Below are 13,820 nucleotides of genomic sequence, written 5' to 3'. Positions count from 1 at the left end.
TTTTCTATTTGTCCATTGTAGTTTTTGGCGAGGTAAAAAGGGAGTTTTTTTTTTTCCACTGAGTAAAAATTATGTGAGTCTGGTATTTCTCCTTGCAAAATAATTTATTTCTGGCTGCACAATATTAATTTTCAGGCTGTGAAACCTGGCTTCGATTCCAAACAGATCTTGGGGGAAAGAGGGAGCTTGAATAATAGAGAATAACTCCATAAGGAAGTATATTATTTCTTGGAAGGATCCTGCTATTCATTTAAGTGGTTTCTTCCAGCTTTCACATCCAAGAAAATTGTATCCACATATAATTAGGAGGACAAAAGCCATAGTGAGGTTTATGATGGCTTTTCTGCCTCCATCATCCTTCACCTTACAATGTTGCCGTAACAGCCATAATGAAATAAAGCATAGGAAAGTGTGCTATAAACCAGAGAAGGCTTGACAATATTTATTAATAGCCACAATAATGAGAACAGCTGCCAGGTGCTGTTTACCAAAAGCCAGACACCGTGCTAAGCACTTGAAGTTTTTATCTCATGACATGCACCCATCCATGTCATAAGCTATAAGTAAAGTTCTCTTGTCATACTCATTTTACAAATAAGGTAACTGAGTTACAGTAACTTAGTCAAGACCGTGGGCGAGAAGTTTGTGAAAATCAGGTTCTGGTTGAGAATCCAGAACTGTCAGACTGCTGTCCTGTGCTGTTAATCATTATGCCAAGTGCTTCTATGTGTATATAATGCCAGAAGCCACAAAATGTCACAGTTTACTGGGAGGTTGCCGGATAGAAGATGAAATGCTTGAAAACCTCAGTACTGTATAAAGTAAACACACATACCTCAGCTTATTATCATTAGCAGTTTTAAAAAGAATTCTGAGAAATCTAATTTTGTGAATCTTTCTCACACCTTTTTTTCCTGGTTTAGCCACTTACAGTCTTAGTGACGCTGCACGAGTTACCTAACTTCACTGTGCCTCAGTTTCTCATCTCTAAAATGGGCATAATAATAGTAGTACCTATGTCATGGTGTTTCAAAGATCAGAAAAGTAAAAACCACAATATGTAATGTATTTACAGTAGTGATATATTACTCTGTCTCTGTCTATATACATGTCACTATTTCCTTTGCCATGCATGCTGACACAATCCTATCAGGAATACGGGACCATGTGCTTTTCCATCACCAAGTATGGGACACCATCTTAGGCCCTAGAAGAATAGATGTGATCTTTGGTATAAGAAGAATAATGCAAGGAAACAGAAAAACCTCTGACCTATGACCACTTATAAATATTTTCAATACTGTTAGCAGCTTAGGCAATAGTTTAGCAACTGCTAAGGAAGTTTGAGTGCTACAGTGATGTCACACGTTTCTAACGTTCTCTGTGATATTTATGGTAGTAGTGATGTCATCTGGAGGAAAGCCAATTACGCCTATGATATCATTTTATTAAATCTATTTCAGGCAGTGATGTTTAAGGCTACGACAAGGGACTCATCTGCTGATAAAGTTAGATAAGTGTTTGCTGAAGTGTGTTTCATCCCACACTAGTCTTGAGGGATGCTATTGAATAAAAATATTTTATGAGCAAATAAATTTTGAATCCTGTCTACTCTCACCTCCTCTTGGCAGTTAATAATGCACGTAAGTACATTAAAGGCTTCTGAGAGTTGTGTAGTGTCACACACACACACACACACACAAACTCTTTGTTCAACTCTAATATATTTGACCACATAATTTTTTCTGACATAATGCTCCTAATATTCTGTGGATCTGGTGTTCCATTGACCACATTTTGGGAAATACTGAGTTAGACCATATTTCTGGATCTCAACTCAGCAGGTGTATTTTGTCATGAAAAGCTCTTGAGTCCATCAGTTGTAAGCTTCTAATGACCCATTTATAATGAATACTGCAGGAGAGCGACTCAGGAGGCCTGAGCTGTTACAACACACCCTCTGGACGTGGGGCCAGTTGCTGAAATTTTTGGACTTTATTTCCTCATCTGTTAATTACATGATCAGATCAAATAATCTCTAAGGGTGCTTCATCTTTAAAAGTTGTTATTGAAAAGAATTAAAATTTAAATGATACTTGACCGTTCTCAAAATGCTTTTGTGTGTCTCACCCAAAGTAGCCTGGCTGCTTGTTGGAAGCTGGCAGTAAAGCCCAGCACTTACTTAATGCTACAGATTAGATTGGCGGTTCCCTGAGCAATACATTTCGTCTTCTGTAGGTGTTGTGTCTGGCTTCTTGGACGCTGGGCCAACATTGTCTGTGGTCCAACCCCAGCACTACAACCTCTTGCAGCGTGGAAGTGACACCCGTTAGTAGTCTGCCTACTCAGAGAACAGGAGCTAAGCTGCTGATACGATTGGTAGTGGGTTGGCTGCAGTACCATGAGGGGCCTGCTGAAAAAGAATTTCCATAGCCGAGAAGTATTTGTATACTCAAGAGTCGTGGAAAGTCTCAATCCAGGCAGACAGGTAGCCATCTGAGACATGGCAGCTCTCTTTGGAGGCATGTCAAAGTGGCCAGTGAAGCATTTAATAAGCTGGTTTCATTTATTAGATGAAAAAAGGGGTTTCAGCCTTAAAACCGAAGAAGGAATAAATGTATATATTCAGGAACCATTCTTTGATTGAACATAGGAACCCCGCCCCCCCAACACACACACACACACGCACACACACACACACACACACACACACACACACACACACACACACACACACACCCGATCAGTGCTACTGGGAAATAGAGTATGGTGGTTAAGAACATGGGTTTTGGTGTCAGATTCATGTGTCACTCAGTTTTGGGCCCTGTTAAGCACTATTTGTGTAATTTGGTGCAATTTTATTTAATCTGTATAAGCCTACTATAATCATCTATAAAAGAAAGCTATTCATGCCAACCAAATAAGGTTATTATACAGATAACCTTACGTGATGGGCATAATGCACTGCACAGACTTCATGGTTGGCACTAAAAAGGGATAGGAATGATTTACAGTTACAAACATAGCCTCTTAAAGAGCTGATGCCTCGGGCTGGCCGAGTGGCGCACTGGTTAAGAACTGGCTTGGAATGCCAGAGGGCCCCGGTTCGGATCCCACATATGAGGGCCAGTGATACTGCCCTCCACAGCTAAGATGCTGAACAACAGCTCAACCTGGAGCTGGGCTGCTGTGGGTCACCGGCGACGGCTTAGGCTGCAGTCCCCTGTTGCAGTGGGTTGCCATAAGCTACCGTGTGTAGCCAGCAGCCAGCGTGAGCGGCCAACAGCCGCTGTGAGTGGCCATCCAGAGGCCGGCGACTGATCTGCCTTGCCCGGGAAGAGCGCAATGATGGTGCCAGCTTGGGCCAGTGAAGCAACATCCTCCACAATTAGACCGAAGAACAAAACAACAGCAACTTGTCTGTTTCCCTTCTCCCAATTCCCCAACGCTGTTCCCCTTCCCCCAATTCCCCAATAAAAATTCTTAAAAAAAAAAAAAAAAGAGCTGATGCCTCAACACCAAGCACTGTCAGGCAGTTCAGCGTGCATCCATAGAACTTTCTGAGATGATGGAAGTTTCCTTTGTGCTGCCAGGACAGCAGCCACTAACCACACGTGGCTCGGAAGCACTTGACATGTGGCTAGTGTGACTGAGGAACTGAATGTTTATCTTATTGAATTTCAATTTAAAGTTTAAATTTAGAAAGCCTCATGTGGCTGGTGGCTTCTGTTTTGGACAGCAGAGCTATAGATTATCACAAACCACATTGGTGTGAAATTTTATAACTGCCAAAATTTATCATAAATACTCAATTTCATGTCACAGGTTCTACAGTTCAAAAAATTGGTTGTGATCTCTTTAGAAGGGATCAACTAATTTAGCTTGAATTTAAAAGAATACGAGGTGTTCTTTTCTGGCAAATGTCATTAGCCACATTACTTAAAATCCTTCTATGTAAGCTACTGTGGGAAGTTTCAGGCTTTCACACTGTGGAAAAGAAAATATTCAGTAGAAACTCCAGGGATCTATTGAATCTCGCTGAAATACCAGTGTGCTTGTGATCAAGTATTTGATCACCTTAATAAATGTTCCATGAAACAAAAGAAGAATATCTCATTCTGTTTATATGTAGTAAAAAAGTATCAGTCCATCTATTGTCAAGCTTTTGATTGTGTTCATATTTATTTTTTGTCAGCTTGCTCTGTCAAATATGAAAAGATCTCTTTTATAACTTTAAGCTCCCCTTGTAGTTTTTTCTCTTGACATTTCACTATAGTTTTAGTCTATGAATCTTATATCCCCTTAATGAGTTGTAATTTTTAATGTTATTAATACACTTTTCTGACTTAGTTAATGCTTTTTGCCCTTGAGTTCCACTCTGTCTGATACTGATTATTGCTACTTCTGCTTTACTTCATTTATATTTTCCCTGAATTTTCTTTGCCCTAGAGAATTTTTCATTCTTTTTTATCATTTCATTTGGATAGTTTTCTTATAGACAGAATAGAGCTGAATTTTATTTTAATCAGATCTACAGATGATTTATTTGTTTAATTGAAAACTGACCATATTTATATATTGTGATTCAGTATATTTGGTTTATTCCCACCATTTTGCTTTATGTATACCTCATTATATTTTGTGGTTTTCCTATTTTCACCTTTGGTACTATTTATGGCTGAAGCATATTTTTCTCCTCTACTTCCACTGCCCTTCTTCCTTAATTAAGAAATTCTATTATATTCTTCATTAAACTAGTGAGTCTTTCCCCACTATATTGAAACCTCTCTCTAGTCCTGTCTTACAACTTTTATATAGTATTGAAATTAAATAATACCTATTCCTCTCACCCCAAGAGACATTTTACTTGCTTACATCGCCCAGTCCCAGGTTGAGATTTTAGGAATAATTTGTTTCCAAGTCCTCATTATGGCAAATACCTTCCCACCCTCCAATTCTTTACATTATTATTTCAAGCTCTTTTCTTATATGGCTCTTTTGTTTCCAGAATCCTTTCTCAAAAATTATGAATTAATAACCTGTAAATATTGTTTCACTGGATTTTAACTCTCTATACTATAAATGACAAAACTAATGCTAGGCTATTTCATCTTCTTTATAGTTAGCCTGTTCTTTCTTTTTTTCTTTCTGGAAATAGAAAGATTTTTTTTTCTTTTTTTAGTCTTACGGTTCAGAGATTCAGAGATTTCATGAGGCTGGTTTTGTTTGTTTGTTTGTTTTTTTGGGCGGGGAGCGTATATCTTTTTTCCATTATTCTTATCTCGGACACCATGAGCCATTTAACCAGAAAATGTAAAGCTACTTCTTATTTAAGTGTAGAAAATTTTTTCCTATTATTTCTGTATTTCCTACTGTTTTTAAAATCTTATTTTGGAAATCGTTTGATTCACATTTTAATCTCTAGTCTCTGTCTCCCAAGTCTCATCTTTTACTCATGGTATTATTATTTTTTTTTAAGCTGGGCTATCCTGCTACCTGTTGGCTCAGGCCCATGTGGGAATCGAACCAGCGACCCTGTTGCTCAGAGCTCACACTGTTGAGCGAACTCTTAACCAACTGAGCCACTTGGCCAGCCTCATGGTATTAATTTTGTAGAAATTTGGCTCTGTGTTGTCAGCTTTCTTCCCCCATCTTCTGACTAGTTTAGCTTGAAGCACTGTCCACTTGTTTCTCTGTTCTTGTGTCGAGTTTGAATATTGAAAGGGTGTACTTTCCTGAACCAAAGAAAGACTTTAGTCTTTTAATTTGTGTTTGTCTATTAATTACGTCAATTCCCTTAGTACCAATACCAGTCAGGCTACATGGGTTTCCCCAGCAATTACAAACTTATAGGCTATGTATCATATGATCATTTTCTTTTTTCTGAGCTGGTATCATAGCACTGGAACCTTCCTGTTGAGATGTTGCAGGGGATCTCTTTGCTCTTGAGCTTCACCTGGTGCTAATGTATGAGGAACAAGTATAGGCTCCAATCAGAGAGCCAGGAATGATTCACTTCACCAGTGTAGACCACCAGCCATGCTGGACCACCGGTGCCAACCGAATCTGTGCACCACCTGCCCTTCTTCATACAGCAGATCCCAGAAGCAGGGCTTCCCTTTTGCAAGTCAAATGGGCGCACTGAAAGATGCTACATGTGTCCTCTTAGAAGCACGTATGATCTGTGGCCTTCCTTGCTCTTCAGCATTTCCCTAACACTCCCAAATAATTAAAACCCCAGTAGTGAATCACGTGGCATTTTCCTTTCCCTCAGGAGAAATCCCAGCTCCTCTAGTTAGATGTTACACTGGAAGTTGAATGTCAGGACAGAGTCATGGAGGTGAGCTTATGTTTTCCCATCAGATTTCCTGGGAAGGGTGTGATTTATTAGGCTTGACTGACTCTAGAATATGTATGTAACTGCTTACATAGCTCAGGAGGAGTTGATTTAGGCAGAAATTTCAATAAGAAAACAGTACATTGACTCCATATTATTATATAAAGACCCTGTCAGCAATGTGCCTAGTGTTTTATTCAGTGCCACTGTAATCAGTCTTATGACCTCACTGTGTTTGGCTTAAGGGATATATAAGATCTGTTCAACCACTGATTTTCATTGATTCTGTTTCTGACTTTATTGATAATGGACAAATGTTTTGTGAGCATATATTGCTTTCCCCTGAAATTATTCAGGCCTAATTAACTTCACAGGTTTTTCTTAGATACCATAAAACTTGGTACTTTGTTGATTTGACTTGCGTCTGATCCATCTTTGTGTTAATCATTTGTGTCTCTAGACCCCTTATTAACTCATGACAAAATATTTTTGTCTCTTAACTTTCTTCAAAAGTGACGATATCCTTCTGCTTAAATAACTTGCTTTTAATTTTCAACATCTTTTGTTGCTCTTAAATTAATTGGATTTGCTCATGGGAGGGTGCACTTTTAAGTTCATAGGCCATGAATTTGGGGACCACATCATTGATGGCCTTTATCCTTATGAAACGGGACATCAAAGATAGCAATCTTGTTTGCATCATTGGCCAGCACCTAATTATCTTCCCTGCCTCTTCATTCTTCAAGAGCCCTTTGAAGTCAGCAGTAGCCTCTTGCTTTGAAAAACTGGAGAAAATGGTGGTAGGGGTCCTTCTTTACAGAGTCCACGTTCCACTGAAACATTACATAATAGTATTATGTTAGAAACAAAATGCGGTACAACTGTCGTAATTAAAGTAATTACTCATCTATATGCAGAAGCAGCAGTCTCTGATGTACAGACGTTTTCAATTTACAGAGAGAGAATTTCTCCCTAATAGAACATGTGAGATGGGAGAATCCAGAAACAAAGCAAGACTGGGCTTGCAAATTGGGAGTTAGGAGATTATACTTGGGGGTTGTAGGAGGCCTTTGTGGGGTTGTACAATATTCATTAAAATGGTAAAGGGCTTTGGTCTGTTGGGAGAAGGCAAAGCTACCAAAACCTAAGAGTGCAGATGATCCGTGTCTTGGTTTGAATGAAGACAGCAGCACAGTGTAGTGCTTTGGAGTAAAGTGAGTCTCCAAGTCAAATAGCAGCTCATTTTTGTCCAGCTCTTTGATTCTCCACATATGACTTAATCGCTGACTTTTAATTTTTTCATATATAAAAATGGCAAAAATATTTTTTTTGCACTTCAGAATAAAAAGAGATCGTTTATAGAATGGGTCCCTATAAAGTGCCTGCAACAGATTTAATTTTCTTCCCTTGATTGTCAAAAAATAGAGTGAGTTGTCATAATTCAAGAACAACGAGATACTGTTTTTTACATATTGCATGAATAAAATCAAACCATTTGCCTCTACTCAGTGTTGGAGAGGATGTGAAGAAACAGCCACTCTTCTGTACTACAGTTGAGACTGTGAACTGGTACCAACTATTCGGAGGGCAGTTCTGAGTATCAGCTTGAATATTTTTCAAACTGGACACTTGACCCAGCAATTCCAGTGCTAGAAATTTACCTTACAGAAAACTAAAGTAGGTAGTCAGTAAATAATGTTCAAGAATAACCCATACAGTGTTGTGCGCACTTGTAATGAATTGTAAACAACATAAATAACCATCACCAGGCAAATGGTCAGTGTTGCCGTGAGATGTTTCAGTGTTCTTAGTGGTGACTTTGTCTATGAAAAAGATTCAAAGTTTATTTTGGTATTAAAAATTCAGGTTTACATTATTTAAATATAATTTCAAAACCCTAGTTATTTGTTGAGCTTTTTAAAATATTTTTTTAATTGTGAAATACACATAACATAAAATTTACCATCTTAGTCATTTTTAAGTGAATAGTTCAGTGGCATTTAGCACATTCACATTATCGTGCTATTATCGCCACCCTCCATCCACAGAACTCTTGTCATCTTGCAAAATTGAAACTATACCCATTAAACACTAACTTCCTATTCTCCTTTCCCCACAGCCCTTGACAAAAGTCATTCTACTTTCTGTCTCTGCAAATTTAACTACTCTGGGTACCTCATATAAGTGAAACCATGGAACTTTTTTTGTTTTGTAACTGGCTTATTTCACTCAGAATAATGTCCTCAAGTTTCATCTGTGTTATAGCATGCGTCAGCATTTTCTTCCTTTTCAAGACTAAATAATATTCCACTGTTTGTTTTTTGTTTACGCATTCATCCATTAATGGACACTTAGGTTGCTCCCATCTCTTGGCTATTGTGAATAATGCTGCTATGAACATGGGTGTGCAAATATGTCTTCAACTCTCTGCTTTCAATGAGGGTAACCGGCGGTGCCAAAAAAATGTATACATATGACTTGTAGTCATCGCTTGTTATTGGTATGTATTGAGTATTACAATTTTAATACAATTTTTCCTTTCTTAAAATGTGTATACATTTTTTGGCACCCTCTGTATTGTTTGACCTTTTAAATTCGACCTATAAATATTGCTAACCTATTAATAAACCTAACAGATTTTAGCAGACACTTTAAGAGGCCTTTAAATAATATTTGATTCCCTTTTCATACTTGTTAATGAAACACCTCCATACCTTTTAAACTATTTTTATATTTTAAATATATGCAGTATCTTTCTTGAGTACTTCAATTGTGCCACTTAAAAACCTTTACAAGTACTCAAATAACTCTTATAAAGCTAATTAAAAACTAAATGTATAAATACTCGCTTAAAATTTATAAAAACCTGAAGTTTACTTAAATGATCAATTGTGTATATAAGCATGGTCACATTTTAACTTAAAAATCACAACTCTAAATAAATAAATTATTTATTTTAAATACACACACACACACACACACACAAATATTACTCTGCCATAAAAAAAGAATGAAAATTTACAGTTTGTGACAACCTGGATGGACCTAGAGGGTATTATGCTAAGTGAAATAAGTAAGCCAGGCTGAAAAGACAAATGCCATATGATCTCACTTGTATGTGGAATCTAAAGAACAAAATAAATGAACAAACAAAACAGAAACAGACTCATAGATGCAGAGAACAAACGGATGGTTACTAAATGGGAGGGGGGTTGGAGGGCTGGATGACAAAGGTGAAGGGATTAAGACGTTCAAACTGGTAGTGACAAAATAGTCATGGGGATGTGATATACAGTATGGGGAATATAGTCAATATTGTAAAAACTATGTATAGTGTCAGGTGGGTACTAGGCTTATTGGGGGGATCACTTCATAAGCTATATAAATGTCTAACCACTCTGCTGCGCACCTAAAACGAATATAAAATAATATAAAATAATGCCAACTGTAATTGAAAAAATCAAACACAGGGGTGTAAAATACATCATAGGGAATATAGTCAATAATATTATAATAACTATGTGCAGTGTCAGATGGGTAACAGGGTTGTCACTTTGTGAGGTATATAAATGTCTAATCGCTTGTTGTTTTGTACACCTGAAATGAATATAATATTGTATATCAATGGTAATTGAGAAATAAATTTTTAAAAATTAAAAACAAATTGTGGTTGCAAGGCATTCTAATGGAATGGATCAAACACTGTTAAACATTACAGGTACATCATTTTTGCAGATTCCTTAAAGCAAAAATATTAATTCATAGATATTTCTGTACTTAATTTGAAAATGTCCTGTGATTGACAAATGCTTTTCCATGAAGTAAGACAATTGCCATCTCAGTCATTTGAGTTTATTTAACCCTGAATATTTAGACCCGGCATGAAGTCTGGACTTCAGACAGGCAGGGTGAATTTTATTGAAACTACTGAAACTATTATATCATCTCATGTAATTTGGGGGTTGCCTTCCCTGCGTGCTCCAGTTATATCTATGATCAGAGATTTCAGCTGACATGCAGACTAGATTCTCAGTTATAACCCTAATGGGATGCACCACAACTTATAATTGCTGTGTCACACACTCCATTACTTAAAGGACATGGTCACTTAACCAGGATTGTTAGACTTGTTCCACACGTTCCGCAATTCTCCCTTAAACTCACTCATGTCTGCAGCTCCCACACAAGGTGATCACTTGATTATGTGCTGCATTTCTTTGGTTCCTGAGAATGGAAAGGCCTTCCTGCCTAAGTCCCAAGACTGTGCAACTCAGCGGGGAATCCCATGTATTTCCATATACTTTCTGGGATCAGGCAAGCCTTTCTACTAACATGGGAAGGGATGGAATTCTAATATCTGTGCTGTTGTTTGATTTGCGGTTACAGCGTGTAAGGTCTCTAACAGAGCCATCCCATTCACAGCTTGAGGGGATGACTTACTTACCTTACAGTATATGTGGATAGTTTCTGTAAGTTAGGCAGCATACAATCTATGCAGCTGTATACCGTGACTGCATTCTGCTGACAGTAAAACAAATGATATTACACACACATGGGTATGTATTACTGATAGTGCATTACTATCACTGTGACTATTTTCCTTTCTCATGTGGAGTCTTATGGGGGTACCTAGTGAGATCCATTGATCTCACTGTTTTCTCCTACTTCTTGATCTGTCAGTCCTCACTTCCCATTTCATCCACCATAGAATCCAGGGTCTATAATTTCAAAATATGTGTAACAATACCCTCTAAACTCCCTTGCCATTCTGAATTTTTTTTCACATCTGGCAGGTAAAACCCTAACCCTGGATGAACCCTAATCTCTGAATGAGCCTCTGAGCTACTGAGAGACTCTAGAAAATGTCACAAAACAGGCAGATTTGCCCCAATATAAATCATCTTGTTTATCCACCATAGGAGGTCCTGATGTCACCTGGGAGTCTTCCAGTTTCTCAGATCAGCTCCCGCCCCAGTATGTGCAGTGCCACCTCAGTTAGCCTCTAAGATCAGACACTTAGCCACTCCCTGACAAAGACCTGGGGTCCCATCTCCTGTTTCACAAAGAAAATAGAAGGTATGGGAGAGGACGTTGCTCATTTCCCCAGTGCTATGCGTATATGAATATGCCGACATCTCTCTGCACCGTGCCCCACTTCCCTCAGGCTATAAGAGAAGTGCTTTCCTTCTGTCTAAGGATAACTCCACACAAATTAGGTTCCACTCTCAGCCTGACTCCTCAGGGTTCTTTTACTAGAAATTATTATTCTTACTGGTGGTCTTAAGTCCTCTCTTTCAACTATGTCATTTCCCATTGGCTTTTAGAAATGTTCATCTCTTCCACAAAACAAAACAAAAATGTAAAATAAAGAAACAAAAAATAAGCAAAAAAATAAACAACAAAAACCCTCTCCCTAAATCCCAAGTCCCCTACCGGAACTGTTTCTGTCAAGAAACCTCTCCAAAACTTATTTGGTTGTCCCCACAACAATACTCAACTTTGGCTATCTAGGACTATTTAGCATCTCTAGTTATATTAGGAGGACTTGTGGAATTACAGCAGAATTCCCAAACATATTCAATTGCATTTATTTAAAGTAAAATGGTAACATAGGCTGTAATAAAAAGGATAGTGAATAGAAAGTATTAGCAAGGATGTGGAGGAATTGCAACCCTCATTCATTGCTGGTAGGAATATAAAATGGTGAAACTGTATTGGAAAACAATTGGCAGTTTCTTAAAAAGTCAAATACACATTCACCATACAACCCAGCAAATGGCCGTTGATTGATTGGTTAGCAGTGTGGTATATCCATGCCTTGGAATACTGTTCAGGAGTAACAGGGCTTGAAGTACCAACCATGGTGATCCTTGAAGCATGGTGATCCTTAAGAGCGTTTTGCCAAGCTGAAAAAGCCAGAAGAAAAGACCATATGTTAGATGATTCCATGTATATAAATGGTCCAGAAAAGGCAGTTATAGAGTGACAGAAAGTATATTAGTGGATGACTAGGACTGGGAATTGGAATAAGGAATCTTTTTGGGCTGATGGAAATGTTCCAGAATTGGATTGTGTTGGGGGATTAAGAAGTACACATTTTCAGTTATAAAATAAGCCATAGGATGTAATGTACAGCATAGGGAGGAACACAGTCAATAATATCGTAATAATTGTGTACTATGACCCATGGGTACTGGACTTATCATGGTGATCATAGTGCTGAATCACTATATTGTACGCTTGAGACTGACACAATATTCTATGTCAACTGTAATTTTAAAAAATAAAAATATCTAGCAAGAAGCCAAACAAATAAACACACAGAAAAAAAACAAAATGGGATTGTGGCGATGGTTGTGCAATTCAATAAATTTACTAAAAATTATGGACTTATACATTTAAGAAAGGTGAATGTGTGGCATATAAATTATACCTTAATGAAGTTATTTTGGGGCGAAAAAAGCAAGCACCAAAATCCTTTGATGAGTTTGCTAATTACATCATTTACTTAATGTGAATAAAAGTGAAATTATATAAAACAAGTTAACATGCTACATTACACTTAGATATTAGAAAATCAAAGTACCAATATATGTGTTTCACAGGCTAATTTTAAACAAAGTTTTCTTGGTCCTATAGTAATCCAGAAAATATGTTTCCAACCCATTGGCTCCCACTCACCAAGTGATAAGAAGGCGTTCTCTCCTTTTACACTTTGCTAACACGCTACAGTATGTCCATAACGATGAAGAGTCAGGACGGCATGTGTAATAATAATTGACCCACAGTGAAACCTTGATGAAGAGAACGCATGGCCAGTAACATTGAATTAAGGTCTTTTGGGACTCTTTGACCATAATTAAAATTCTTTAAGGTTTGGAACAGAATGTTTTAACCAGGAAATTTAACTCCCTTTTCAGTGACTCATATTCATATTTTATACTAGCAATTCTTGAATAAATAGGTAACATGGTAAGTTCACATTTTAAAGTAATCAGTTGCCAACCAGAAAGGGAAATATAATCATATAAGAAAATAAGCTCAGCACAATTTGTAAGGAGGGTAATTGGGGCAAAAGAAATAAGGAAGAGTAAACTTTGTTCCTAGGAAGGGGAGGCTGAGGTTGCCTTAATTAGAGCTTTCTACATGAAATGTCAGTTAAGGAGCAAGAACAACTACCCTTGTCCAGATATACCTCTTCTCTAAAGAGACCGAACTAAAAGGACATAATTTTTAAAAAGTTGTTACAGTTAGAAGAAGGAATGTGGGGTCATCCGAGTGGCTCAGTTGATTAAGAGCTAGCTTAAGAGCGTGAGCTCTGAGCAACAGGGCCGCCAGTTCAATTCCCACATGGGCCAGTGACGCTACACCCAAGGTGATCTGCCACTGAGCTGCCAACAGGTGGCAGGATGGCTCAGATGGTGTAACAACAAGACTGCCTGTTCGGGCGGCTGAGTGGTGCGTTGGTTAAGAACTGGCTTGG

General features: G+C 37.9%; 1 protein-coding gene across 1 annotated transcript in view; it reads left to right on the top strand.

Moving 5' to 3' along the window:
* The window catches only part of FBN2 (fibrillin 2), a 280,792-nt gene that overhangs the window by 65,680 nt on the left and 201,292 nt on the right, over positions 1 to 13,820 (top strand). The window lies entirely within an intron of this gene.

Source organism: Hipposideros armiger, unplaced genomic scaffold, assembly GCF_001890085.2.
Source record: "Hipposideros armiger isolate ML-2016 unplaced genomic scaffold, ASM189008v1 scaffold_21, whole genome shotgun sequence".
In the NCBI taxonomy this organism is placed as follows: Eukaryota; Metazoa; Chordata; class Mammalia; order Chiroptera; family Hipposideridae; genus Hipposideros; species Hipposideros armiger.
This window is presented reverse-complemented; position numbering and strand designations above follow the sequence as displayed.